The sequence below is a fragment of the Carica papaya genome, chromosome 5 (assembly GCF_054855325.1).
Source record: "Carica papaya isolate Zhongbai chromosome 5, ASM5485532v1, whole genome shotgun sequence".
NCBI lineage: Eukaryota > Viridiplantae > Streptophyta > Magnoliopsida > Brassicales > Caricaceae > Carica > Carica papaya.
The window spans coordinates 27,299,686-27,326,181 of record NC_142313.1 but is presented as its reverse complement, the minus strand read 5'-3'; the positions used below and the strand labels follow the sequence as shown (position 1 = coordinate 27,326,181).

At 46.5% G+C, this 26,496-nt stretch overlaps 4 non-coding genes and 46 pseudogenes across 4 annotated transcripts; all 50 read right to left on the bottom strand.

The window, feature by feature from the left end:
• Window positions 1–438: 438 nt before the first annotated feature.
• LOC148256814 (5S ribosomal RNA) lies at window positions 439–557 on the bottom strand. The gene has a single exon (XR_015819605.1). It is a non-coding gene; the product is annotated as a 5S ribosomal RNA (ribosomal RNA).
• An 888-nt stretch (window positions 558–1,445) lies between these two features.
• LOC148256813 (5S ribosomal RNA) lies at window positions 1,446–1,563 on the bottom strand (annotated as a pseudogene).
• Window positions 1,564–1,765: 202 nt separating this feature from the next.
• On the bottom strand, window positions 1,766–1,884 carry LOC148256812 (5S ribosomal RNA; annotated as a pseudogene).
• A 559-nt stretch (window positions 1,885–2,443) lies between these two features.
• Window positions 2,444–2,562, bottom strand: LOC148256811 (5S ribosomal RNA; annotated as a pseudogene).
• Window positions 2,563–2,772: 210 nt separating this feature from the next.
• On the bottom strand, window positions 2,773–2,891 carry LOC148256810 (5S ribosomal RNA; annotated as a pseudogene).
• A 556-nt stretch (window positions 2,892–3,447) lies between these two features.
• On the bottom strand, window positions 3,448–3,566 carry LOC148256809 (5S ribosomal RNA). Its single transcript, XR_015820238.1, has one exon. It is a non-coding gene; the product is annotated as a 5S ribosomal RNA (ribosomal RNA).
• A 557-nt stretch (window positions 3,567–4,123) lies between these two features.
• On the bottom strand, window positions 4,124–4,242 carry LOC148256808 (5S ribosomal RNA; annotated as a pseudogene).
• Window positions 4,243–4,798: 556 nt separating this feature from the next.
• Window positions 4,799–4,917, bottom strand: LOC148256807 (5S ribosomal RNA; annotated as a pseudogene).
• A 563-nt stretch (window positions 4,918–5,480) lies between these two features.
• LOC148256806 (5S ribosomal RNA) lies at window positions 5,481–5,599 on the bottom strand. The gene has a single exon (XR_015820979.1). It is a non-coding gene; the product is annotated as a 5S ribosomal RNA (ribosomal RNA).
• A 563-nt stretch (window positions 5,600–6,162) lies between these two features.
• LOC148256805 (5S ribosomal RNA) lies at window positions 6,163–6,281 on the bottom strand (annotated as a pseudogene).
• Window positions 6,282–6,842: 561 nt separating this feature from the next.
• On the bottom strand, window positions 6,843–6,961 carry LOC148256804 (5S ribosomal RNA; annotated as a pseudogene).
• Window positions 6,962–7,170: 209 nt separating this feature from the next.
• LOC148256803 (5S ribosomal RNA) lies at window positions 7,171–7,289 on the bottom strand (annotated as a pseudogene).
• A 203-nt stretch (window positions 7,290–7,492) lies between these two features.
• LOC148256802 (5S ribosomal RNA) lies at window positions 7,493–7,610 on the bottom strand (annotated as a pseudogene).
• Window positions 7,611–8,172: 562 nt separating this feature from the next.
• LOC148256801 (5S ribosomal RNA) lies at window positions 8,173–8,291 on the bottom strand (annotated as a pseudogene).
• A 209-nt stretch (window positions 8,292–8,500) lies between these two features.
• LOC148256800 (5S ribosomal RNA) lies at window positions 8,501–8,619 on the bottom strand (annotated as a pseudogene).
• Window positions 8,620–8,822: 203 nt separating this feature from the next.
• On the bottom strand, window positions 8,823–8,940 carry LOC148256799 (5S ribosomal RNA; annotated as a pseudogene).
• A 561-nt stretch (window positions 8,941–9,501) lies between these two features.
• LOC148256798 (5S ribosomal RNA) lies at window positions 9,502–9,620 on the bottom strand (annotated as a pseudogene).
• Window positions 9,621–9,822: 202 nt separating this feature from the next.
• LOC148256797 (5S ribosomal RNA) lies at window positions 9,823–9,941 on the bottom strand (annotated as a pseudogene).
• Window positions 9,942–10,150: 209 nt separating this feature from the next.
• Window positions 10,151–10,269, bottom strand: LOC148256796 (5S ribosomal RNA; annotated as a pseudogene).
• A 204-nt stretch (window positions 10,270–10,473) lies between these two features.
• Window positions 10,474–10,591, bottom strand: LOC148256795 (5S ribosomal RNA; annotated as a pseudogene).
• A 560-nt stretch (window positions 10,592–11,151) lies between these two features.
• LOC148256794 (5S ribosomal RNA) lies at window positions 11,152–11,270 on the bottom strand (annotated as a pseudogene).
• Window positions 11,271–11,475: 205 nt separating this feature from the next.
• On the bottom strand, window positions 11,476–11,594 carry LOC148256793 (5S ribosomal RNA; annotated as a pseudogene).
• A 553-nt stretch (window positions 11,595–12,147) lies between these two features.
• LOC148256792 (5S ribosomal RNA) lies at window positions 12,148–12,266 on the bottom strand (annotated as a pseudogene).
• A 209-nt stretch (window positions 12,267–12,475) lies between these two features.
• On the bottom strand, window positions 12,476–12,594 carry LOC148256791 (5S ribosomal RNA; annotated as a pseudogene).
• A 204-nt stretch (window positions 12,595–12,798) lies between these two features.
• LOC148256790 (5S ribosomal RNA) lies at window positions 12,799–12,917 on the bottom strand (annotated as a pseudogene).
• A 914-nt stretch (window positions 12,918–13,831) lies between these two features.
• LOC148256789 (5S ribosomal RNA) lies at window positions 13,832–13,950 on the bottom strand (annotated as a pseudogene).
• A 205-nt stretch (window positions 13,951–14,155) lies between these two features.
• On the bottom strand, window positions 14,156–14,274 carry LOC148256788 (5S ribosomal RNA; annotated as a pseudogene).
• A 233-nt stretch (window positions 14,275–14,507) lies between these two features.
• LOC148256787 (5S ribosomal RNA) lies at window positions 14,508–14,627 on the bottom strand (annotated as a pseudogene).
• Window positions 14,628–15,161: 534 nt separating this feature from the next.
• LOC148256786 (5S ribosomal RNA) lies at window positions 15,162–15,280 on the bottom strand (annotated as a pseudogene).
• Window positions 15,281–15,485: 205 nt separating this feature from the next.
• LOC148256785 (5S ribosomal RNA) lies at window positions 15,486–15,604 on the bottom strand (annotated as a pseudogene).
• Window positions 15,605–15,808: 204 nt separating this feature from the next.
• On the bottom strand, window positions 15,809–15,927 carry LOC148256784 (5S ribosomal RNA; annotated as a pseudogene).
• Window positions 15,928–16,488: 561 nt separating this feature from the next.
• LOC148256783 (5S ribosomal RNA) lies at window positions 16,489–16,607 on the bottom strand (annotated as a pseudogene).
• Window positions 16,608–17,116: 509 nt separating this feature from the next.
• On the bottom strand, window positions 17,117–17,235 carry LOC148256782 (5S ribosomal RNA; annotated as a pseudogene).
• Window positions 17,236–17,444: 209 nt separating this feature from the next.
• On the bottom strand, window positions 17,445–17,563 carry LOC148256781 (5S ribosomal RNA; annotated as a pseudogene).
• An 880-nt stretch (window positions 17,564–18,443) lies between these two features.
• Window positions 18,444–18,562, bottom strand: LOC148256780 (5S ribosomal RNA; annotated as a pseudogene).
• Window positions 18,563–18,767: 205 nt separating this feature from the next.
• Window positions 18,768–18,886, bottom strand: LOC148256779 (5S ribosomal RNA; annotated as a pseudogene).
• A 208-nt stretch (window positions 18,887–19,094) lies between these two features.
• On the bottom strand, window positions 19,095–19,213 carry LOC148256778 (5S ribosomal RNA; annotated as a pseudogene).
• A 202-nt stretch (window positions 19,214–19,415) lies between these two features.
• On the bottom strand, window positions 19,416–19,535 carry LOC148256777 (5S ribosomal RNA; annotated as a pseudogene).
• A 208-nt stretch (window positions 19,536–19,743) lies between these two features.
• On the bottom strand, window positions 19,744–19,862 carry LOC148256776 (5S ribosomal RNA; annotated as a pseudogene).
• A 204-nt stretch (window positions 19,863–20,066) lies between these two features.
• LOC148256775 (5S ribosomal RNA) lies at window positions 20,067–20,185 on the bottom strand (annotated as a pseudogene).
• A 913-nt stretch (window positions 20,186–21,098) lies between these two features.
• Window positions 21,099–21,217, bottom strand: LOC148256774 (5S ribosomal RNA; annotated as a pseudogene).
• A 204-nt stretch (window positions 21,218–21,421) lies between these two features.
• Window positions 21,422–21,540, bottom strand: LOC148256773 (5S ribosomal RNA; annotated as a pseudogene).
• A 202-nt stretch (window positions 21,541–21,742) lies between these two features.
• On the bottom strand, window positions 21,743–21,864 carry LOC148256772 (5S ribosomal RNA; annotated as a pseudogene).
• A 559-nt stretch (window positions 21,865–22,423) lies between these two features.
• Window positions 22,424–22,542, bottom strand: LOC148256771 (5S ribosomal RNA; annotated as a pseudogene).
• A 205-nt stretch (window positions 22,543–22,747) lies between these two features.
• LOC148256770 (5S ribosomal RNA) lies at window positions 22,748–22,866 on the bottom strand (annotated as a pseudogene).
• An 881-nt stretch (window positions 22,867–23,747) lies between these two features.
• On the bottom strand, window positions 23,748–23,866 carry LOC148256769 (5S ribosomal RNA; annotated as a pseudogene).
• A 206-nt stretch (window positions 23,867–24,072) lies between these two features.
• Window positions 24,073–24,191, bottom strand: LOC148256768 (5S ribosomal RNA; annotated as a pseudogene).
• A 209-nt stretch (window positions 24,192–24,400) lies between these two features.
• LOC148256767 (5S ribosomal RNA) lies at window positions 24,401–24,519 on the bottom strand (annotated as a pseudogene).
• Window positions 24,520–25,398: 879 nt separating this feature from the next.
• Window positions 25,399–25,517, bottom strand: LOC148256766 (5S ribosomal RNA). The gene has a single exon (XR_015820249.1). It is a non-coding gene; the product is annotated as a 5S ribosomal RNA (ribosomal RNA).
• A 558-nt stretch (window positions 25,518–26,075) lies between these two features.
• LOC148256765 (5S ribosomal RNA) lies at window positions 26,076–26,194 on the bottom strand (annotated as a pseudogene).
• Between the last annotated feature and the right edge of the window lie 302 nt (window positions 26,195–26,496).

The following is a 26,496-nucleotide window of genomic DNA, read 5'->3' as shown; positions in this document are numbered from 1 at the left end:
GGTGCCGTGACTCACATATGCGAATAAACCTGAGGACCATAATTCAATTCGCGCGTAACGTCGAAAGAATCATCTGCAAAAAAATGGTTGCAACACGAGGACTTCACAAGAAAATGAGTGAAATATAAGGACTTCGCAGGAGGTAACCCGTGCTAGTACTACTCTCGCCCAAGCACCCTTACCTACGGAGTTCTGATAGAATCCGTTGCATTAGTGCTGGTATGATCGCACCTGTTTCATTTCGTGCTGAAAATACATACACTCCTTCTCCTTCCCTCCCCCTCCCATCAAATGTTTCCTTGTGCGTTCACACTGCACCTCTCCTTCTCGTTCTAATATCGATTAAAATGCCCCTGCTTCTTGACTCACATTTGTGTATAAACCAGCGGACAATAGTTCCAGTCACGCGTAACGTCGAACGACCCGTCTGAATAAAAATTGGTGCGACACGAGGACTTCCCAGGAGGTCACCCATCCGAGTACTACTCTCGCCCAAGCTCACTTAACTGCGGAGTTCTGATGGGATCCGGTGCATTAGTGCTGGTATGATCGCACCGGTTTAATTCCGCGCTGCAAAAACATAAACTCCTTCTCCTTTCTTCCCCCTCCCGTCATTTGTTTCCTTGTGCGTGCGCACTGCACCTCCCGTGCTCGTTCTAATATCAAGTAAAATGCTACGGTGTCGTGACTCACATTTGCGAATAAACCTGAGGACCATAATTCAAGTCGTGCGTATCTTCGAAAGAATCATCTGCAAAAAAAATGGGTGCAACACGAGGACTTCCTAAGAAAATGGGTGAAATATAAGGACTTCGCAGGAGGTCACCCATCCTAGTGCTACTCTCGCCCAAGCACCCTTAACTTGCGGATTTCTGATAGAATCCGTTGCATTTGTGCTGGTACGATTGCTCATGTTTCATTCTGCGCTGCAAATACAAACACTTTTTCTCCCTCCATCCCCCCTCCCGTCAATTGTTTCCTTGTGCGTGCACTCTGCATCTCTCCTTCTCGTTCTAATATCGATTAAAATGACCCTGCTTCTTGACTCACATTTGCGTATAAACAATTGGACCCTAGTTCTAGTCGCACGTAACGTCAAACGACCCGTCTGAAAAAAAAATTACTACGGCACGAGGACTTCCCAGGAGGTCACCTATCCGAGTACTACTCTCGCCCAAACACACTTAACTACGGAGTTCTGATAGAATCCGTTGCATTAGTGCTGGTATGATCCCTCATGTTTCATTCTGCACTGCAAATACATACACTCTTTCTCCTCCCATCCACCCTCCCGTCATTTGTTCCCTTGTGCGTGCACTCTGTATCTCTCTTTCTCGTTCTAATATCAAGTAATATGCTCCGGCACCGTGACTCACCTTTGCAAATGAACCAGCGGTTTATAATTCCATTCGCGCGTAACGTCGAACAACCCATCCAAAAAAAAATAGGTGCAACAGAGGGCTTCCCAGGTGGTCACCTATCCGAGTACTACTCTCGCCCAAGCACACTTAACTGCAGAGTTCTAATGGGATCCGGGGCTTTAGTGCTGCTATGATCGCACCTCTTCAATTTCGCGCTGCAAATACATACACTCCACCTTTCTTCCCCCTCCCGTCATTTGTTTCCTTGTGCGTTCACACTTCACCTTTCATTCTCGTTCTAATATCGATTAAAATGCCCCTCCTTCTCGACTCACATTTGCGTATAAACCAGCGGACCCTAGTTCAAGACACGCGTAACGTCGAATGACCAGTCTGAAAAAAAATTTGTGCGACACGAGGACTTCCGAGGAGGTCAACCATCCGAGTACTAATCTCGCCCAAGCACACTTAACTGCGGAGTTCTGATGGGATCCGGGGCTTTAGTGCTGGTATGATCGCACCTATTTAGTTTCGCACTGCAAATACATACACTCCTTCTCTTTTCTTCCCCCTCCCGTCATTTGTTTCCTTGTGCGTGCGCGCTGCAGCTCCCGTTCTCGTTCTAATATCAAGTAAAATGCTACAGCGCCGTGACTCAGATTTGCGAATAAACCTGAGGACCATAATTCAAGTCGCGCGTAACGTCGAAAGAATCATCTACAAAAAAATGGGTGCAACACGAGGACTTCACAAGAAAATGGGTGAAATATAGGGACTTCGCAGGAGGTAACCCATGCTAGTACTACTCTCGCCCAAGCACCCTTACCTACGGAGTTCTGATAGAATCCGTTCCATTAGTGCTGGTATGATCGTACCTGTTTCATTTCGTGCTGAAAATACAAACACTCCTTCTCCTTCTCTCCCCCTCCCATCAATTGTTTCCTTGTGCGTTCACACTGCACCTCTCCTTCTCGTTCTAATATCGATTAAAATGCCCCTGCTTCTTGACTCACAATTGCGTATAAACCAGCGGACCCCAGTTCCAGTCGAGCGTAACGTCGAACGACCCGTCTGAAAAAAAATAGGTGCGACACGAGGACTTCCCAGGAGGTCACCCATCCGAGAACTACTCTTTCCCAAACACACTTAACTGCGGAGTTCTGATGGGATCCGGTGCATTAGTGCTGGTATGATCGCACCTGTTTAATGTTGGGCTGCAAATGCATAAATTCTTTGCCCTTTCTTCCCCCTCCCGTCATTTGTTTCCTTATGCGTGCGCACTGCACCTCTCGTTCTCGTTCAAATATCAAGTAAAATGCCACGGCGCCGTGACTCACATTTGCGAATAAATCTGCGGATCATAATTAAAGTCGCGCGTAACGTCGAACGGCACATCTGAAAAAAAAGAAAATGGGTGCAACACGAGAACTTCCCACGAGGTAACCCATCATTGTACTACTTTCACCAAAGCACACTTAACTGCGGAGTTCTGATGGGATCCGGTGCATTTGTGCTGGTATGATCGCACCTGTTTAATTTTGCGCTGCAAATACATAAACTCATTCCCCTTTCTTCTCCCTCCCGTCATTTGTTTCCTTGTGCGTGCGCACTGCACCTCCCGTTCTCGTTCAAATATCAAGTAAAATGCTACGGTGCCGTGACTCACATTTGCGAATAAACCTGAGGACCATAATTCAAGTCGCGCGTATCGTCGAAAGAATCATCTGCAAAAAAATGGGTGCAACACGAGGACTTCCTAAGAAAATGGGTAAAATATAAGGACTTCGCAGGAGGTCACCCATCCTAGTGCTACTCTCGCCCAAGCACCCTTAACTTGCGGAGTTCTGATAGAATCTGTTGCATTGGTGCTGATATGATTGCTCGTGTTTCATTTTGCGCTACAAATACATGCACTTTTTCTCCCTCCATCCCCCCTCTTTGTTTCCTTGTGCGTGCACTCTGCATCTCTCCTTCTTGTTCTAATATCGATTAAAATGCCCTGCTTCTTGACTCACATTTGCATATAAACCAGCGGACATTAGTTCCAGACGCGCGTAACGTCGAACGACCCGTCTGAAAAAAAAAATTAGTGCGACACGAGGTCTTCCCAGGAGGTCACCCATCCGAGTACTAATCTCGCCCATGCACACTTCACTGCGGAGTTCTGATGGGATCCGGTACATTAGTGCTGGTATGATCGCACCTGTTTAATTTTGCGCTGCAAATACATAAACTCATTCCCCTTTCTTCCCCCTCCCGTCATTTGTTTCCTTGTGCGTGCGCACTGCACCTCCCGTTCTCGTTCTAATATCAAGTAAAATACTACAGCGCCGTGACTCATATTTGCGAATAAACCTGAGGACCATAATTCAAGTCGCGCGTAACGTCGAAAGAATCATCTGCAAAAAAATGGGTGCAACACGAGGACTTCACAAGAAAATGGGTGAAATGTAAGGACTTCGCAGGAGGTAACCCATGCTAGTACTACTCTCGCCCAAGCACCCTTACCTACGGAGTTCTGATAGAATCCGATGCATTAGTGCTGGTATGATCGCGCCTATTTAATTTCATGCTGAAAATACATACACTCCTTCTTCCCTCCGTCCTCCCATCATTTGTTTCCTTGTGCGTTCACACTGCACCTCTCCTTCTCGTTCAAATATCGATTAAAATACCACTGATTCTTGATCCACATTTGCGTATAAACCAGCGGACCATAGTTCCTGTCGCGCGTAATGTCGAACGACCCGTCTGAAAAAAAATTGGTGCAACACAAGGACTTCCCAGGAGGTCACCCATCCGAGTACTACTCTCGCCCAAGGACACTTAACTGCAGAGTTCTGATGGGATCCAGTGCAATAGTGCTAGTATGATCGCACCCGTTTAATTTTGCGCTGCAAATAGATAAACTCCTTCTCCTTTCTTCCCCCTCCCGTCATTTGTTTCCTTGTGCGTGCGCACTGCACCTCCCGTTCTCGTTCTAATATCAAGTAAAATGCTACAGCGCCGTGACTCATATTTGCGAATAAACCTGAGGACCATAATTCAAGTCGCGCGTAACGTCGAAAGAATCATCTGCAAAAAAATGGGTGCAACACGAGGACTTCACAAGAAAATGGGTGAAATATAAGGACTTCGCAGGAGGTAACCCATGCTAGTACTACTCTCGCCCAAGCACCCTTACCTACGGAGTTCTGATAGAATCCGATGCATTAGTGCTGGTTTGATCGCGCCTATTTAATTTCATGCTGAAAATACATACACTCCTTCTTCCCTCCGCCCTCCCATCATTTGTTTCCTTGTGCGTTCACACTGCACCTCTCCTTCTCGTTCTAATATCGATTAAAATGCCCTTGCTTCTTGACTCACATTTGCGTATAAACCAGCGGACAATAGTTCCAGTCGCGCGTAACGTCGAACGACCCGTCTGAAAAAAATTGGTGCGACACGAGGACTTCCCAGGAGGTCACCCATCCGAGTACTACTCTCGCCCAAGTTCACTTAACTGCGGAGTTCTGATGGGATCCGGTGCATTAGTGCTGGTATGATTGCGCCCGTTTAATTTTGCGCTGCAAATACATAAACTCCTTCTCCTTTCTTTCCCCTCCCGTCATTTGTTTCCTTGTGCGTGCGCACTGCACCTCCCGTGCTCATTCTAATATCAAGTAAAATGCTACGGTGTCGTGACTCACATTTATGAATAAACCTGAGGACCATAATTCAAGTCGCGTGTATCGTCGAAAAAATCATCTGCAAAAAAATGGGTGCAACACGAGAACTTCCTAAGAAAATGGGTGAAATATAAGGACTTCACAGGAGGTCACCCATCCTAGTGCTACTCTCGCCCAAGCATCGTTAACTTGCGGAGTTCTGATAGAATCCGTTGCATTAGTGCTGGTATGATTGCTCATGTTTCATTCTGCGCTTCAAATACATACACTTTTTCTCCCTCCATCCCCCCTCCCGTTATTTGTTTCCTTGTGCGTGCACTCTGCATCTCTCCTTCTCGTTCTAATATCGATTAAAATGCCCCTACTTCTTGATTCACATTTGCGTATAAATCAGTGGACCCTAGTTACAGTCGCGCATAACGTCGAACGACCCGTTTGAAAAAAAAAATTAGTGCGACACGAGGACTTCTCAAGAGGTCACCCATCCGAGTACTACTCCCGCCCAAGCACACTTAACTGCGAAGTTCTGATGGGATCCGGTGCATTTGTGCTGGTATGATCGCACCTGTTTAATTCTGCGTTGCAAATACATAAACTCCTTCTCCTTTCTTCCCCCTCCCGTCATTTGTTTCTTTGTGCGTGCGCACTGCACCTCTCGTTCTAGTTCAAATATCAAGTAAAATGCCACGGCGCCGTGACTCACATTTGCGAATAAATCTGCGGACCATAATTAAAGTCGTGCGTAACGTCGAACGGCATATCTGAAGAAAAAAAAATGGGTGCAACACGAGAACTTCACCAGAAAATGGGTGAAATATAAGGACTTCGCAGGAGGTAACCCATGCTAGTACTACTCTCGCCCAAGCACCCTTACCTACGGAGTTCTGATAGAATCCGTTGCATTAGCGCTAGCATGATCGCACCTGTTTCATTTCGTGCTGAAAATACATACACTCCTTCTCCTTTTCTCCCCCTCCCATCAATTATTTCCTTGTGCGTTCACACTGCACCTCTCCTTCTCGTTCTAATATCGATTAAAATGCCCCTGCTTCTTGACTCACATTTGCGTATAAACCAGCGGACCCTAGTTCCAGTCGCGCGTAACGTCGAACGACCCGTCTGAAATTAAATTTGTGCGACACGAGGACTTCCCAGGAGGTCACCCATCCGAGTACTACTCTCGCCCAAGCACACTTAACAGCAAAGTTCTGATGGGATCCGGTGCATTAGTGCTGGTATGATCGCACCCTTTTAATTCTGCGCTGCAAAAACATAAACTCCTTCTCCTTTCTTCCCCCTCCCGTCATTTGTTTCCTTGTGCGTGCACACTGCACCTCCCGTGCTCGTTCTAATATCAAGTAAAATGCTACGGTGCCGTGACTCACATTTGCGAATAAACCTGAGGACCATAATTCAAGTCGCGCATATCGTCGAAAGAATCATATGCAAAAAAATGGGTGCAACACGAGGACTTCCTAAGAAAATTGGTGAAATATAAGGACCTCGCAGGAGGTCACCCATCCTAGAGCTACTCTCGCCCAAACACCCTTAACTTGCGGAGTTCTGATAGAATCCGTTGCATTGGTGCTGGTATGATTGCTCATGTTTCATTCTGCGCTGCAAATACATACACTTTTTCTCCCTCCATCTCCCTCCCGTCATTTGTTTCCTTGTGCGTGCACTCTGCATCTCTCCTTCTCATTCTAATATCGATTAAAATGCCCCTGCTTCTTGACTCACATTTGCGTATAAACCAGTGGACCCTAGTTCCAGTCGCGCGTAACGTCGAACGACCCGTCTAAAAAAAAAATTAGTGCGACACGAAGACTTCCCAAGAGGTCACCCATCCGAGTACTACTCTCGCCCAAGAACACTTAACTGCGGAGTTCTGATGGGATACGGTGCATTAGTGCTGGTATGATCGCACCCGTTTAATTTCGCGCTGCAAATACATAAACTCCTTCTTCTTTTTTCCCCCTCCCGTCATTGGTTTCTTTGTGCGTGCGCATTGCACCTCTCGTTGTCGTTCAAATATCATGTAAAATGCCACGGCGCCGTGACTCACATTTGCGAATAAATCTGCGGACCATAATTAAAGTCGCGCGTAACGTCGAACGGCACATCTGAAAAAAAGAAAATGGGTGCAACACGAGAACTTCCCAGGAGGTAACCCATCATTGTACTACTTTCGCCAAAGCACACTTAACTGCGGAGTTCTTATGAAATCCGGTGCATTTGTGTTAGTGTGACCGCACCTGTTTAATTTCGTGCTGAAAATACATACACTCCTTCTTCCCTCACCCCTCCCATTATTTGTTTCCTTGTGCGTTCACACTGCACCTCTCATTCTCGTTCTAATATCGATTAAAATGCCCCTGATTCTTGACTCACATTTGCGTATAAACCAGCGGACCATAGTTCCAGTCGCGCGTAACGTCGAAGGACCCATCTAAAAAAAAATTGTTGCGATACGAGGACTTCCCAAGAGGTCATCCATCCGAGTACTACTCTCGCCCAAGCACGCTTAACTGCAGAGTTCTGATGGGATCCAGTGCATTAGTGCTGGTATGATACCACTTGTTTAATTTTGCACTTCAAATACATACACTCATTCTCTTTTCTTCCTCCTCTTGTCATTTGTTTCCTTGTGCGTGCGCACTGTACCTCCCGTACTCGTTCAAATATCAAGTAAAATGCCACGGCGCCGTGACTCACATTTGCGAATAAACCTGCGGACCATAAATCAAGTCGCGCGTAACGTCGAAAGAATCATCTGCAAAAAGATGGGTGCAACACGAGGACCTCCCAAGAAAATAGGTTAAATAAAAGGACTTCGCATGAGGTCACCCATTCGAGTACTTTTCTCGCCCAAGCACCCTTAACTTGCGGAGTTCTGATAGAATCCGTTGCATTGGTGCTGGTATGATTGCTCATGTTTCATTCTGCGCTGCAAATACATACACTTTTTCTCCCTCCATCCCCCTCCCGTCATTTGTTTCCTTGTGCGTGCACTCTGCATCTCTCCTTCTCGTTCTAATATCGATTAAAATGCCCCTGCTTCTTGACTCACATTTGCGTATAAACCAGTGGACCCTAGTTCCAGTCGCGCGTAACGTCGAACGACCCGTCTAAAAAAAAAATTAGTGCGACACGAAGACTTCCCAAGAGGTCACCCATCCGAGTACTACTCTCGCCCAAGAACACTTAACTGCGGAGTTCTGATGGGATACGGTGCATTAGTGCTGGTATGATCGAACCTGTTTAATTTCGCGCTGCAAATACATAAACTCCTTCTCCTTTTTTCCCCCTCCCGTCATTGGTTTCCTTGTGCGTGCGCACTGCACCTCTCGTTGTCGTTCAAATATCATGTAAAATGCCACGGCGCCGTGACTCACATTTGCGAATAAATCTGCGGACCATAATTAAAGTCGCGCGTAACGTCGAACGGCACATCTGAAAAAAAAAAAATGGGTGCAACACGAGAACTTCCCAGGAGGTAACCCATCATTGTACTACTTTCGCCAAAGCACACTTAACTGCGGAGTTCTTATGAAATCCGGTGCATTTGTGTTGGTGTGACCGCACCTGTTTAATTTCGTGCTGAAAATACATACACTCCTTCTTCCCTCACCCCTCCCATCATTTGTTTCCTTGTGCGTTCACACTGCACCTCTCATTCTCGTTCTAATATCGATTAAAATGCCCCTGATTCTTGACTCACATTTGCGTATAAACCAGCGGACCATAGTTCCAGTCGCGCGTAACGTCGAAGGACCCATCTAAAAAAAAATTGTTGCGATACGAGGACTTCCCAAGAGGTCATCCATCCGAGTACTACTCTCGCCCAAGCACGCTTAACTGCAGAGTTCTGATGGGATCCAGTGCATTAGTGCTGGTATGATACCACTTGTTTAATTTTGCACTTCAAATACATACACTCCTTCTCTTTTCTTCCTCCTCTTGTCATTTGTTTCCTTGTGCGTGCGCACTGTACCTCCCGTACTCGTTCAAATATCAAGTAAAATGCCACGGCGCCGTGACTCACATTTGCGAATAAACCTGCGGACCATAAATCAAGTCGCGCGTAATGTTGAAAGAATCATCTGCAAAAAGATGGGTGCGACACGAGGACCTCCCAAGAAAATGGGTGAAATATAAGGACTTCACAGGAGGTCACCCATCCGAGTACTTTTCTCGCCCAAGCACCCTTAACTGCGGAGTTCTGATAGAATCCGTTGCATTAGTGCTGGTATGATCCCTCATGTTTCATTCTGCACTGCAAATACATACACTCTTTCTCCTCCCATCCACCCTCCCGTCATTTGTTTCCTTGTGTGTGCACTCTGCATCTCTCTTTCTCGTTCTAATATCAAGAAATATGCTCCGACACCGTGACTCACCTTTGTAAATGAACCAGTGGTTTATAATTCCATTCGCGCGTAACGTCGAACAACGCATCAAAAAAAAAATAGGTGCAACACGAGGGCTTCCCAGGTGGTCACCAATCTGAGTACTACTCTCGCCCAAACACACTTAACTGCGGAGTTCTGATGGGATCCGGGGCTTTAGTGCTGCTATGATCGCACCTCTTTAATTTCGCGCTGCAAATACATACACACCTCCTTTCTTCCCCCTCCCGTCATTTGTTTCCTTGTGCGTTCACACTTCACCTCTCATTCTCGTTCTAATATCGATTAAAATGCCCCTGCTTCTTGACTCACATTTGCGTATAAACCAGCGGACCCTAGTTCCAGACGCGCGTAACGTCGAACGACCAGTCTGAAAAAAAATTTGTGCGACACGAGGACTTCCCAGGAGGTCATCCATCCGAGTACTAATCTCGCCCAAGTACACTTAACTGCGGAGTTCTGATGGGATCCGGGGCTTTAGTGCTGGTATGATCGCACTTGTTTAGTTTCGCGCTGCAAATACATACACTCCTTCTCTTTTCTTCCCCCTCCCGTCATTTGTTTCCTTGTGCGTGCGCACTGCACCTCACGTTCTCGTTCAAATATCAAGTAAAATGCCACGGTGCCGTGACTCACATTTGCGAATAAATCTGCAGACCATAATTAAAGTCGTGCGTAACGTCGAACGGCACATCTGAAAAAAAGAAAATGGGTGCAACACGAGAACTTCCCAGGAGGTAACCCATCATTGTACTACTTTCGCCAAAGCACACTTAACTGCGGAGTTCTGATGGGATCCGGTGCATTTGTGCTGGTGTGACCGCACCTGTTTAATTTCGTGCTGAAAATACATACACTCCTTCTTCCCTCCCCCCCTCCCATCATTTGTTTCCTTGTGCGTTCACACTGCACCTCTCCTTCTCGTTCTAATATCGATTAAAATGCCATTGATTCTTGACTCACATTTACGTATAAACCAGCGGACCATAGTTCCAGTCGCGCGTAACGTCGAACGACCCATCTGAAAAAAAATTATTGCGATACGAGGACTTCCCAAGAGCTCACCCATCCGAGTACTACACTCGCCCAAGCACAGTTAACTGCAGAGTTCTGATGGGATCTAGTGCATTAGTGCTGGTATGATGCCACTTGTTTAATTTTGCGCTTCAAATACATACACTCCTTCTCTTTTCTTCCTTCTCCCATCATTTGTTTCCTTGTGCGTGCGCACTGCACCTCCCGTACTCGTTTTAATATCAAGTAAAATGCCACGGTGCCTTGACTCACATTTGCGAATAAACCTGCGGACCATAAATCAAGTCGCGCGTAACGTCGAAAGAATCATCTGCAAAAAGATGGGTGCAACACGAGGACCTCCCAAGAAAATGGGTGAAATATAAGTACTTCGCAGGAGGTCACCCATCCGAGAACTTTTCTCGCCCAAGCACCCTTAACTGCGGAGTTCTGATAGAATCCGTTGCATTAGTGCTGGTATGATCCCTCATGTTTCATTCTGCACTGCAAATACATACAATCTTTCTCCTCCCATCCCCCCTCCCGTCATTTGTTTCCTTGTGCGTGTACTCTGCATCTCTCTTTCTCGTTCTAATATCAAGTAATATGCCCCGGCACTGTGACTCACCTTTGCAAATGAACCAGCGGTTTATAATTCCATTAGCGCATAACGTTGAACAAACCATCCGAAAAAAATAGGTACAACACGAGGGCTACCCAAGTGGTCACCCATCCGAGTACTACTCCCGCCCAAGCACACTTAACTGTGGAATTCTGATGGGATCCGGGGCTTTAGTGCTGGTATGATCGCACCTGTTTAATATCGCGCTGCAAATACATACACTCCTTCTCCTTTCTTCCCCCTCCCGTCATTTGTATCCTTGTGCGTTAACACTTCACCTCTCATTCTAGTTCTAATATCGATTAAAATACCCCTACTTATTGACTCACATTTGCGTATAAACCAGCGGACCCTAGTTCCAGACGCGCGTAACGTTGAACGACCCGTCTGAAAAAAAATTGGTGCGACACGAGGACTTCCGATGAGGTCACCCATCCGAGTACTAATCTCGCCCAAGCACACTTCACGGCGGAGTTCTGATGGGATCCGGTGCATTAGTGCTGGTATGATCGCACTTGTTTAATTTTGTGCTGCAAATACATTAACTCATTCCCCTTTCTTCCCCCTCCCGTCATTTGTTTCCTTGTGCGTGCGCACTGCACCTCCAGTTCTCGTTCTAATATCAAGTAAAATGCCACGGCGCCGTGACTCACATTTGCGAATAAACCTGAGGACCATAATTCAAGTCGCGCGTAACGTCGAAAGAATCATCTACAAAAAAATGGGTGCAACACGAGAACAAGAAAATGGGTGAAATATAAGGACTTCGCAGGAGGTAACCCATGCTAGTACTACTCTCGCCCAAGCACCCTTACCTACGGAGTTCTGATAGAATCCATTGCATTAGTGTGGTATGATCGCACCTGTTTCATTTCGCGCTGAAAATACATACATTCCTTCACCTTCCCTCCCCCTCCCATCAATTGTTTCCTTGTGCGTTCACACTGCACCTCTCCTTCTCGTTCTAATATTGATTAAAATGCCCCTGCTTCTTGACTCACATTTGCGTATAAACCAGCGGACCCTAGTTTCAGTCGCGCGTAGCGTCGAACGACCCGTCTGAAAAAAAATTGGTGCGGTACGAGGACTTCCCAGGAGGTCACCCATCCGAGTACTACTCTCGCACAAGCAAACTTAACTGCGGAGTTCTGATGGGATCCGGTGCATTAGTGCTGGTATGATCGCACCCGTTTAATTTCGCGCTGCAAATACATAAACTCATTCTCCTTTCTTCCCCCTCCCGTTATTTGTTTCCTTGTGCGTGCGCACTGCACCTCTCGTTCTCGTTCAAATATCAAGTAAAATGCCACGGCGCCGTGACTCACATTTGCGAATAAATCTGCGGACCATAATTAAAGTCGCGCGTAACGTCGAACGGCACATCTGAAAAAAAGAAAATGGGTGCAACACGAGAACTTCCCAGGAGGTAACCCATCATTGTACTACTTTCGCCAAAGCACACTTAACTGCGTAGTTCTGATGGGATCCGGTGCATTTGTGCTGGTGTGACCGCACCTGTTTAATTTCGTGCTGAAAATACATACACTCCTTCTTCCCTCCCCCCCTCCCATCATTTGTTTCCTTGTGCGTTCACACTACACATCTCATTCTCGTTCTAATATCGATTAAAATGCCCCTGCTTCTTGACTCACATTTGCGTATAAACCAGCGGACCCTAGTTCCAGACGCGCGTAACGTTGAACGACCCGTCTGAAAAAAAATTGGTGCGACACGAGGACTTCCAATGAGGTCACCCATCCGAGTACTAATCTCGCCCAAGCACACTTCACGGCGGAGTTCTGATGGGATCCGGTGCATTAGTGCTGGTATGATCGCACTTGTTTAATTTTGCGCTGCAAATACATAAACTCATTCTCCTTTCTTCCCCCTCCTGTAATTTTTTTCCTTGTGCGTGCACACTGCACCTCCCGTTCTCGTTCTAATATCAAGTAAAATGCTACAGCGCCGTGACTCACATTTGCGAATAAACCTGAGGACCATAATTCAAGTCGTGCGTAACGTCGAAAGAATCATCTGCAAAAAAATGGGTGCAACACGTGGACTTCACAAGAAAATTGGTGAAATATAAGGACTTCGCAGGAGGTAACCCATGGTAGTACTACTGTCGCCCAAGCACCCTTACCTACAGAGTTCTGATAGAATCTGTTGCATTTGTGCTGGTATGATGCCACTTGTTTAATTTTGCGCTTCAAATACATACACTCCTTCTCTTTTGTTCTTCCTCCCGTCATTTGTTTCCTTGTGCGTACGCACTGCACCTCCCGTACTCATTCTAATATCAAGTAAAATGCTACGGTGCCATGACTCACATTCGCGAATAAACCTGCGGACCAAAAATCAAGTCGCGCGTAGCGTCGAAAAAATTATCTGCAAAAAGATGGGTGCAACACGAGGACCTCCCAAGAAAATGGGTGCAACACGAGGACTTCCGAAGTGGTCACCCATCCGAGTACTACTCTCGCCAAAGCACCCTTAACTGCGGAGTTCTGATAGAATTTGTTGCATTAGTGCTGGTATGATCCCTCATGTTTCATTCTGCACTGCAAATACATACACTCTTTCTCCTTTCATCCCTTCTCCCGTCATTTGTTTCCTTGTGCGTGCACTCCGCATCTCTATTTCTCGTTCTAATATTAAGTAATATGCCCCGGCACCGTGACTCACCTTTGCAAATGAACCAGCAGTTTATAATTCCATTCGCGCGTAACGTCGAATAACCCATCCGAAAAAAAGTAGGTGCAACACGAGGGCTTCCCAAGTGGTCACTCATCCGAGTACTACCCTCGCCAGAGCACACATAACTACGGAGTTCTGATGGGATCCGGAGCTTTAGTGCTGGTATGATCGCACCTGTTTAATTTCGCGCTGCAAATACAAACACTCCTTCTCCTTTCTTCCCCCTCCCGTCATTTGTTTCCTTGTGCCTTCACACTTCACCTCTCATTCTCGTTCTAATATCGATTAAAATGCCCCTGCTTCTTGACTCACATTTGCGTATAAACCAGCGGACCCTAGTTCCAGACGTGCGTAACGTCAAACGACCCGTCTGAAAAAAAATTGGTGCGACACGAGGACTTCCCAGGAGGTCACCCATCCGAGTACTAATCTCGCACAAGCACACTTAACAGCGGAGTTCTGATGGGATCCGGTGCATTAGTGGTGGTATGATCGCACCTATTTAGTTTTGCGCTGCAAATACATAAACTCATTCCCCTTTCTTCCCCCTCCCATCATTTGTTTCCTTGTGCGTGCGCACTGCACCTCCCGTTCTCGTTCTAATATCAAGTAAAATGCTACAGCGCCGTGACTCACATTTGCGAACAAACCTGAGGACCATAATACAAGTCGCGCGTAACGTCGAAAGAATCATCTGCAAAAAAATGGGTGCAACACGAGTACTTCACAAGAAAATGGGTGAATATAAGGACTTCGCATGAGGTAACCCATGCTAGTACTACTCTCGCCCAAGCACACTTAACTGCGGAGTTCTGATGGGATCCGGTGCATTAGTGCTAGTATGATCGCACCTGTTTAATTTCGCGCTGCAAATACATAAACTCCTTCTCCTTTCTTCCCCCTCCCGTCATTTGTTTCCTTGTGCGTGCGCACTGTACCTCTCGTTCTCAGTCAAATATCAAGTAAAATGCCACGGCGCCGTGACTCACATTTGTGAATAAATCTGCGGACCATAATTAAAGTCGCGCGTAACGTCGAACTACACATCTGAAAAAAAGAAAATGGGTACAACACGAGAACATCCCAGGAGGTGTAACCCATCATTGTACTACTTTCGCCAAAGCACACTTAACTGCGGAGTTCTGATGGGATCTGGTGCATTTGTGCTGGTGTGACTGCACCTGTTTAATTTCGTGCTGAAAATACATACACTCCTTCTTCCCTCCCCCCCTCCCATCATTTGTTTCCTTGTGCGTTCACACTTCACCTCTCATTCTCGTTCTAATAACGGTTAAAATGCTCCTGCTTCTTGACTCACATTTGCGTATAAACCAGCGGACCCTAGTTCCAGACGCGCGTAACGTCGAACGACCCGTCTGAAAAAAAATTAGTGCGACACAAGGACTTCCCAGGAGGTCACCCATCCGAGTACTAATCTCGCCCAAGCACACTTCACTGCGGAGTTCTAATGGGATCCGGTGCATTAGTGCTGGTATGATCGCAACTGTTTAATTTCGCGTTGCAAATACATAAACTCATTCCCCTTTCTTCCCCCTCCCGTCATTTGTTTCCTTGTGCGTGCGCACTGCACCTCCCGTTCTCGTTCTAATAGAGTAAAATGCCACGGCGCCGTGACTCACATTTGCGAATAAACCTGAGGACCATAATTCAAGTCGCGCGTAACGTTGAACGACACATCTGGAAAAAAAAATGTGTGCAACACGAGAACTTCCCCGGAGGTAACCCATCATTGTACTACTTTTGCCAAAGCACACTTAACTGCGGAGTTCTGATGGGATCCGGTTCTTTTGTGCTGGTGTGACCGCACCTGTTTAATTTCGTGCTGAAAATACATACACTCCTTCTTCCCTACCCCCCTCCCATCATTTGTTTCCTTGTGCGTTCACACTGCACCTCTCCTTCTCGTTCTAATATCGATTAAAATGCCCCTGATTCTTGACTCACATTTGCGTATAAACCAGCGGACCCTAGTTCCAGTCACGCGTAACGTCGAACGACCCCTCTGAAAAAAAATTATTGCGATACGAGGACTTCCAAAGAGGTCACACATCCGAGTACTACTCTCGCCCAAGCACACTTCACTGCGGAGTTCTGATGGGATCCGGTGCATTAGTGCTGGTATGATCGCACCTGTTTAATTTTGCTCTGCAAATACATAAACTCATTCCCCTTTCTTCCCCCTCTCGTCATTTGTTTCTTTGTGTGTGCGCACTGCACCTCCCGTTCTCGTTCTAATATCAAGTAAAATGCTACAGCGCTGTGACTCACATTTGCGAATAAACCTGAGGACCATAATTCAAGTCGCACATAACGTTGAAAGAATCATCTGCAAAAAAATGGGTGCAACACGAGAACTTCACAAGAAAATGGGTGGAATATAAGGACTTTGCAGGAGCTAACCCATGCTAGTACTACTCTCGCCCAAGCACCCTTACCTACGGAGTTCTGATAGAATCCGATGCATTAGTGCTGGTATGATCGCAGCTGTTTCATTTCGTGCTGAAAATGCATACACTCTTTCTCCTTCCCTCCCCCTCCCATCATTTGTTTCCTTGTGCGTGCACTCTGCATCTCTCATTCTTGTTCTAATATCGATTAAAATGCTCCTGCTTCTTGACTCACATTTGCGTATAAACTAGTGGACCCTAGTTGCAGTCGCGCATAACGTCGAACGACCAGTCTGAAAAGAAAAATTAGTGCGACACGAGGACTTCCCAGGAGGTCACCCATCCGAGTACTACTCTCGCCCAAGCACACTTAATTGCGGAGTTCTAATGGGATCCGGTGCATTAGTGCTGGTATGATCACACCTGTTTAAATTCGCGCTGCAAATACATAAACTCGTTCTCCTTTCTTCCCCCTCCCGTCATTTGTTTCCTTGTGCGTGCGCACTGCACCTCCCGTTCTCGTTCTAATATCAAGTAAAATGCTACAGCGCCGTGACTCACATTTGCGAATAAACTTAAGGACCATAATTCAAGTCGCGCGTAACGTTGAAAGAATCATCTGCAAAAAAATGGGTGAAATATAAGGACTTCGCAGGAGGTAACCCATGCACCCTTACCTACGGAGTTCTGATAGAATCCGTTGCATTGGTGCTGGTATTATCGCACCTGTTTCATTTCGTGCTGAAAATACATACACTCCTTCTCCTTCCCTCCCCCTCCCATCAATTGTTTCCTTGTGCGTTCACACTGCACCTCTCCTTCTCGTTCTAATATCGATTAAAATGCCCCTGCTTCTTGACTAACATTTGCGTATAAACCAGTGGACCCTAGTTCCAGTCGCGCGTAACGTCGAACGACCCGTCTGAAAAAAAAATTAGTGCGACACGAGGACTTCCCAAGAGGTCACCTATCCGAGTACTACTCTCGCCCAGGCACACTTAACTGCGGAGTTCTGATGGGATCCGGTGCATTATTGTTGGTATGATCGCACCTGTTTAATTTCGCGCTGCAAATACATAAACTCCTTCTCCTTTCTTCCCCCTCCCGTCATTTGTTTCCTTGTGCGTGCGTACTGCACCTCTCGTTCTCGTTCAAATATCAAGTAAAATGCCACGACACCGTGACTCACATTTGCGAATAAATCTGCGGACCATAATTAAAGTCGCGCGTAACGTCGAACGGCACATCTGAAAAAAAGAAAATGGGTGCGACACGAGAACTTCCCAGGAGGTAACCCATCATTGTACTACTTTCGCCAAAACATACTTAACTGCGGAGTTCTGATGGGATCCGGTGCATTTGTGCTGGTGTGACCGCACCTGTTTAATTTCGTGCTGAAAATACATACACTCCTTCTTCCCTCCCTGCCTCCCATCATTTGTTTCCTTATGCGTTCACACTGCAACTCTCCTTCTCGTTCTAATATCGATTAAAATGCCCCTGATTCTTGACTCACATTTGCGTATAAACCAGCAGACCATAGTTCCAGTCGCATGTAACGTCGAACGACCCATCTAAAAAAAAATTGTTGCGATACGAGGACTTCCAAAGAGGTCACCCATCCGAGTACTACTTTCGACCAAGCACACTTAACTATAGAGTTCTGATGGGATCCAGTGCATTAGTGCTGGTAGGATGCCACTTGTTTAATTTTGCGCTTCAAATACATACACTCCTCTTTTATTCCTCATCCCGTCATTTATTTCCTTGTGTGTGCGCACTGCACCTCCCGTACTCGTTCTAATATCAAGTAAAATGCCACGACGCCATGACTCACATTTGCGAATAAACCTGTAGACCATAAATCAAGTCGCGCGTAACGTCGAAAGAATCATATGCAAAAAGATGGGTGCAACACGAGGACCTCCCAAGAAAATGGGTGAAATATAAGGACTTCGCTGGAGGTCACCCATCCGAGTACATTTCTCGCCCAAGCACCCTTAACTGCGGAGTTTTGATAGAATCCGTTGCATTAGTGCTGGTATGATCCCTCATGTTTCATTCTGCACTGCAAATACATACACTCTTTCTCCTCCCATCCCCCCTCCCGTCATTTGTTTCCTTGTGCGTGCACTATGCATCTCTCTTTCTCGTTTTAATATCAAGTAATATGCCCCGGCACCGTGACTCACCTTTGCAAATGAACCAGCGGTTTATAATTCTATTCGCGCGTAACGTCAAACAACCCATCCGAAAAAAAATAGGTGCAACACGAGGGCTTCCCAAGTGGTCACCAATCCGAGTGCTACTCTCGCCCTAGCACACTTAACTGCGGAGTTCTGATAGAATCCGTTGCATTAGTGTTGGTATGATCGAACCTGTTTAATTTCGCGCTGCAAATACATACACTCCTTCTCCTTTCTTCCCCCTCCCGTCATTTGTTTCCTTGTGCGTTCACACTTCACCTCTTATTCTCGTTCTAATATCGATTAAAATGCCTCTGCTTCTTGACTCACATTTGCGTATAAACCAGCGGACCCTAGTTCCAAATGCGCGTAACGTCAAACGACCCGTCTGAAAAAAAATTAGTGCGACATGAGGACTTCTCAGGAGGTCACCCATCCAAGTACTAATCTCGCCCAAGCACAGTTAACTGCAGAGTTCTGATGGGATCCGGTGCATTAGTGCTGGTATGATCGCACCTGTTTAATTTCGCGCTGCAAATACATAAACTCATTCCCCTTTCTTCCCCCTCCCATCATTTGTTTCCTTGTGCGTGCGCACTGCACCTCTCGTTCTTGTTCAAATATCAAGTAAAATGCCACGGCGTCGTGACTCACATTTGCGAATAAATCTGCGGACCATAATTAAAGTCGCGCGTAACGTCGAACAGCACATCTGAAAAAAAAAAATGGGTGCAACGCGAGAACTTCCCATGAGGTAACCCATCATTGTACTACTTTCGCCAAAGCACACTTAACCGCGGAGTTCTGATGGGATCCGGTGCATTTGTGCTGGTGTGACCGCATCTGTTTAATTTCATTCTGAAAATACATACACTCCTTCTTCCCTCCCCCCTCCCATCATTTTTTTCCTTGTGCGTTCACACTGCACCTCTCCTTCTCGTTCTAATATCGATTAAAATGCCCCTAATTCTTGACTCACATTTGCGTATAAACCAGCGGACCATAGTTCTAGTCGCGCGTAATGTCGAACGACCCATCTGAAAAAAAGTTGTTGCGATACGAGGACTTCCCAAGAGGTCACCCATCCGACTACTACTCTCGCCCAAGCACACTTAACTGCAGAATTCTGATGGGATCCAATGCATTAGTGCTGGTATGATGCTACTAGTTTAATTTTGCGCTTCAAATACATACACTTCTTCTCTTTTCTTCATCATCCCGTCATTTTTTCCTTGTGCGTCTGCACTGCACCTCCCGTTCTCGTTCAAATATCAAGTAAAATGCCACGGCGCCGTGACTAACATATGCGAATAAATCTGCGGACCATAATTAAATTCGTGCGTAACGTCGAACGGCACATCTGAAAAAAAGAAAATGGGTGCAACACGAGAACTTTCCAGGAGGTAACCCATCATTGTACTACTTTCGCCAAAGCACACTTAACTGTGGAGTTCTGAAAGGATCCGGTGCATTTGTGCTGGTGTGACCGCACCTGTTTAATTTCGTGCTGAAAATACATACACTCCTTCTTCCCTCCCCCCTCCCATCATTTGTTTCCTTGTGCGTTCACACTGCACCTCTTTTTCTCGTTCTAAAATCGATTAAAATGCCCCTTTTTCTTGACTCACATTTGCGTATAAACTAGCGGACCATAGTTCCAGTCGCGCGTAACGTCGAACGACTCATCTGAAAAAAAAATTGTTGCGATACGAGGACTTCCCAAGAGGTCACCCATCCGAGCACTACTCTCGCCCAAGCACACTTAACTGCAGAGTTCTGATGGGATCCAGTGCATTAGTGCTGGTATGATCCCACTTGTTTAATTTTGCGCTTCAAATACATACACTCCTTCTCTTTTCTTCCTCCTCCCGTCATTTGTTTCCTTGTGGGTGCGCACTGCACCTCCCGTACTCGTTCTAATATCAAGTAAAATACCACGGTGCCGTGACTAACATTTGCGAATAAACCTGCGGACCATAAATCAAGTCGCGCGTAACGTCGAAAGAATCATCTGCAAAAAGATGGGTGCAACACGATGACCTCCCAAGAAAATGGGTGAAATATAAGGACTTCGCAGGAGGTCACCCATCCGAGCACTAATCTCGCCTGAGCACACATAACTGCGGAGTTCTGATGGGATCCAGTGCATTAGTGCTGGTATGATCGCACCTGTTTAATTTCGCGCTGCAAATACATAAACTCATTCCCCTTTCTTCCCCCTCCCGTCATTTGTTTCCTTGTGCGTGCGCACTGCACCTCCCGTTCTTGTTCTAATATCAAGTAAAATTCTACAGCGTCGTGACTCACATTTGCGAATAAACCTGAGGACCATAATTCAAGTCGCACGTAACGTCGAAAGAATCATCTGCAAAAAAATGGGTGCAACACGAGGACTTCACAAGAAAATGGGTGAAATATAAGGACTTCGCAGGAGGTAACCCATGCTAGTACTACTCTCGCCCAAGCACCCTTACCTACGGAGTTCTGATAGAATCCGTTGCATTAGTGCTGGTATGATCGCACCTGTTTCATTTCGTGCTCAAAATACATACACTCCTTCTCCTTCCCTCCCCCTCCCATCAATTGTTTCCTTGTGCGTTCACACTGCACCTCTCCTTCTCGTTCTAATATCGATTAAAATGCCCCTGCTTCATGACTCACATTTGCGTATAAACCAGCGGACCCTAGTTCCAGTCGCGCGTAACGTCGAATGACCCGTCTGAAAAAAAATTGGTGCGACACGAGGACTTCCCAGGAGGTCACCCATCCGAGTACTACTCTCGCCCATCCACACTTAACTGCGGAGTTCTGATGGGATCTGGTGCATTAGTGCTGGTATGATCGCACTCGTTTAATTTCGCGCTGCAAATACATAAACTCCTTCTCCTTTCTTCCCCCTCCCGTCAAATGTTTCCTTGTGCGTGCGCTCTGTATCTCTCTTTCTCGTTCTAATATCAAGTAATAGCCCCGGCACCGTGACTCACCTTTGTAAATGAACCAGCGGTTTATAATTCCATTCGCGCGTAACGTCGAACAACCCATCCGAAAAAAAATAGGTGCAACACGAGGGTTTCCCAGGTGGTCACCCATCCGAGTACTACTCTCGTCAAAGCACCCTTAACTGTGGAGTTCTAATGGAATCCGGAGCTTTAGTGTTGGTATGATAGCACCTGTTTAATTTCGCGCTGCAAATACATACACTCCTTCTCCTTTCTTCCCCCTCCCGTCATTTGTTTCCTTGTGCGTTCACACTTCACCTCTCATTCTCGTTCTAATATCGATTAAAATGCCCCTGCTTCTTGACTCACATTTGCGTATAAACCAGCGGACCCTAGTTCCAGACGCGCGTAACGTCGAACGACCCGTCTGAAAAAAAATTGCTTCGACATGAGGACTTCCCAGGAGGTCACCCATCCGAGTACTAATCTCGCCCAAGCACACTTCACTGCGGAGTTCTGATGGGATCCGGTGCATTAGAGCTGGTATGATCGCACCTGCTTAATTTCGCGCTGCAAATACATAAACTCATTCCCCTTTCTTCCCCCTCCCGTCATTTGTTTCCTTGTGCGTGCACACTGCACCTCCCATTCTCATTCTAATATCAAGTAAAATGATTCAGCGCCGTGACTCACATTTGTGAATAAACCTGAGGACCACAATTCAAGTCGCGCGTAACGTCGAAGGAATCATCTGCAAAAAAATGGGTGCAACACGAGGACTTCACAAGAAAATGGGTGAAATATAAGCACTTCGCAGGAGGTAACCCATGCTAGTACTACTCTCCCCCAAGCACCCTTACCTACGGAGTTCTGATAGAATCCGTTGCATTAGTGCTGGTATGACCGCACCTGTTTCATTTCGTGATGAAAATACATATACTCCTTCTCCTTCCCTCCCCCTTCCATCAATTGTTTCCTTGTGCGTTCACACTGCACCTCTCCTTCTCGTTCTAATATCGATTAAAATGCCCCTGCTTCTTGACTCACATTTGCGTATAAACCAGCGGACCCCAGTTCCAGTCGCGCGTAACGTCAAACGACCCGTTTGAAAAAAAATTGGTGCGACACGAGGACTTCCCAAGAGGTCACCCATCTGAGTACTACTCTCGCCCAAGCACACTTAAATGCGGAGTTATGATGGGATCCGGTGCATTAGTGGTGGTATGATCGCATGCGTTTAATTCCGCACTGCAAATACATAAACTCCTTCTCCTTTCTTCCCCCTCCCGTCATATGTTTCTTTGTGCGTGCGTTCTGCATCTCTCTTTCTCGTTCTAATATCAAGTAATATGCCCCGGCACCGTGACTCACCTTTGCAAATGAACCAGCAGTTTATAATTCCATTCGCGCGTAACGTCGAACAACCCATCCGAAAAAAAATAGGTGCAACACGAGGGCTTACCAGGTGGTCACCCATCCGAGTACTACTCTCGCCCAAGCACACTTAACTGCGGAGTTTTGATGGGATCCGGAGCTTTAGTGCTGGTATGATAGCACCTGTTTAATTTCGCGCTGCAAATACATACACTTCTTCTCTTTTCTTCCCCTCCCGTCATTTGTTTCCTTGTGCGTTTACACTTCACCTTTCATTCTCGTTCTAATATCGATTGAAATGCCCCTGCTTCTTGACTCACATTTGCGTATAAACCAGCGCACCCTAGTTCCAGACGCTCGTAACGTCGAACGACCCGTCTGAAAAAAAATTGGTGCGACACGAGGACTTCCCAGGAGGTCAACAATCCGAGTACTAATCTCGCCAAGCACACTTAACCGCGGAGTTTTGATGGGATCCGGAGCTTTAGTGCTGGTATGATAGCACCTGTTTAATTTCGCGCTGCAAATACATACACTCCTTCTCCTTTCTTCCCCATCCCGTCATTTGTTTCCTTGTGCGTTCACACTTCACCTCTCGTTCTCGTTCTAATATCGATTAAAATGCCCCTGCTTCTTGACTCACATTTGCGTATAAACCAGCGGACCCAAGTTCCAGACTTGCGTAACGTCGGACGACCCGTCTGAAAAAAAATTGGTGCGACACGAGGACTTCACAAGAAAATGGGTGAAATTTAAGGACTTCGCAGGAGGTAACCCATGCTAGTACTACTCTCGCGCAAGCACCCTTACCTACGGAGTTCTGATAGAATCCGTTGCATTAGTGCTGGTATGATCGCACCTGTTTCATTTCGTGCTGAAAATACATACACTCCTTCTCCTTCCCTCCCCCTCCCATCAATTGTTTCCTTGTGCGTTCACACTGCACCTCTCCTTCTCGTTCTAATATCGATTAAAATGCCCCTGCTTTTTGACTCACATTTGCGTATAAACCAGCGGACCCTAGTTCCAGTCGCGCGTAGCGTCGAACGACCCGTCTGAAAAATAATTGGTGCGACACGAGGACTTCCCAGGAGGTCAACCATCCGAGTACTACTCTCGCCCAAGCACACTTAACTACGGAGTTCTGAAGGGATCCGGGTCTTTAGTGCTGGTATGATCGCACCAGTTTAGTTTCGAGCTGCAAATACATACACTCCTTCTCTTTTCTTCCCCCTCCCGTCATTTGTTTCTTTGTGCGTGCACTCTGCATCTCTCTTTCTCGTTCTAATATCGATTAAAATGCCCCTTCTTCTTGACTCACATTTGCGTATAAACCAGTGGACCCTAGTTCCAGTCGCGCCTAACGTCGAACGACCCGTCTGAAAAAATAATTAGTGCGACACGAGGACTTCCCAAGAGGTCTCCAATCCGAGTACTACTCTCGCCCAAGCACACTTAACTACGGAGTTCTGATGGGATCCGGTGCATTAGTGATGGTATGATCGCACCAGTTTAATTTCGCGCTGCAAATACATAAACTCCTTCTCCTTTCTTCCCCCTCCCGTCATTTGTTTCCTTGTGCGTGCGCACTGCACCTCTCGTTCTCGTTCAAATATCAAGTAAAATGCCACGGCGCCGTGACTCACATTTGCGAATAAATCTGCGGACCATAATTAAAGTCGCGCGTAACGTCGAACGGCACATCTGAAAAAAAGAAAATGGGTGCAACACGAGAACTTCCCATGAGGTAACCCATCATTGTACTACTTTCGCCAAAGCACACTTAACTGCGGAGTTCTGATGGGATCCGGTGCATTTGTGCTGGTGTGACCGCACCTGTTTAATTTCGTGCTAAAAATACATACACTCCTTCCCTCCCCCCTCCCATCATTTGTTTCCTTGTGCGTTCACACTGCACCTCTCCTTCTCGTTCTAATATCGATTAAAATGCCCCTGATTCTTGACTCACATTTGCGTATAAACCAGCGGACCATAGTTCCAGTAGCGCGTAACGTCGAACGACACATCTGAAAAAAAATTGTTGCGATACGAGGACTTCCCAAGAGGTCATGCATCCGAGTACAACTCTCGCCCAAGCACACTTAACTGCAGAGTTCTGATGGGATCAAGTGCATTAGTGCTGGTATGATTCCACTTGTTTAATTTTGCACTTCAAATACATACACTCCTTCTCTTTTCTTCCTCCTCCCGTCATTTGTTTCCTTTTGCGTGCAGACTGCACCTCCCGTTCTCGTTCTAATATCAAGTAAAATGCCACGGCGTCGTGACTCACATTTGCGAATAAACCTGCGGACTATAAATCAAGTCGCGTGTAACGTCGAAAGAATCATCTGCAAAAAGATGGGTGCAACACGAGGACCTCCCAAGAAAATGGGTGAAATATAAGGACTTCGCAGGAGGTCACCCATCCGAGTACTTTTCTCGCCCAAGCACCCTTAACTGCGGAGTTCTGGTAGAATCCGTTGCATTAGTGCTGGCATGATCCCTCATGTATCATTCTGCACTGCAAATACATACACTCTGTCTCCTTCCATCCCCCCTCCCGTCATTTGTTTCCTTGTGCGTGCACTCTGCATCTCTCTTTCTAGTTCTAATATCAAGTAATATGCCCCGGCACCGTGACTCACCTTTGCAAATGAACCAGCGGTTTATAATTCCATTCGCACGTAACGTCGAACAACCCATCCGAAAATATATAGGTGCAACACGAGGGCTTCCCAGGTGGTCACCCATCCGAGTACTACTCTCACCCAAGCACACTTAACCGCGGAGTTCTGATGGGATCCGGAGCTTTAGTGCTGGTATGATCGCACCTGTTTAATTTCGCGCTGCAAATACATACACTCCTTCTCCTTTCTTCCCCATCCCGTCATTTGTTTCCTTGTGCGTTCACACTTCACCTCTCGTTCTCGTTCTAATATCGATTAAAATGCCCCTGCTTCTTGACTCACATTTGCGTATAAACCAGCGGACCCAAGTTCCAGACTTGCGTAACGTCGGACGACCCGTCTGAAAAAAAATTGGTGCGACACGAGGACTTCACAAGAAAATGGGTGAAATTTAAGGACTTCGCAGGAGGTAACCCATGCTAGTACTACTCTCGCGCAAGCACCCTTACCTACGGAGTTCTGATAGAATCCGTTGCATTAGTGCTGGTATGATCGCACCTGTTTCATTTCGTGCTGAAAATACATACACTCCTTCTCCTTCCCTCCCCCTCCCATCAATTGTTTCCTTGTGCGTTCACACTGCACCTCTCCTTCTCCTTCTAATATCGATTAAAATGCCTTGCTTTTTGACTCACATTTGCGTATAAACCAGCGGACCCTAGTTCCATTCGCGCGTAACGTCGAACGACCCGTCTGAAAAAAAATTGGTGCGACACGAGGACTTCCCAGGAGGTCACCCATTCGAGTACTAATCTCGCCCAAGCACACTTAACTGCGGAGTTCTGATGAGATGTGGTGCATTAGTGCTGGTATGATCGCATCCGTTTAATTCCGCGCTGCAAATATATAAACTCCTTCTCCTTTCTTCCCCCTCCAGTCATTTGTTTCCTTGTGCGTGCACACTGCACCTCTCGTGCTCGTTCTAATATCAAGTAAAATGCTACGGTGCCGTGACTCACATTTGCGAATAAACCTGAGGACCATAATTCAAGTCGCGCGTATCGTCGAAAGAATCATCTGCAAAAAAATGGGTGCAACACGAGGACTTCCTAAGAAAATGGGTGAAATATAAGGACTTCGCAGGAAGTCACCAATCCTAGTGCTACTCTCGCCCAAGCACCCTTA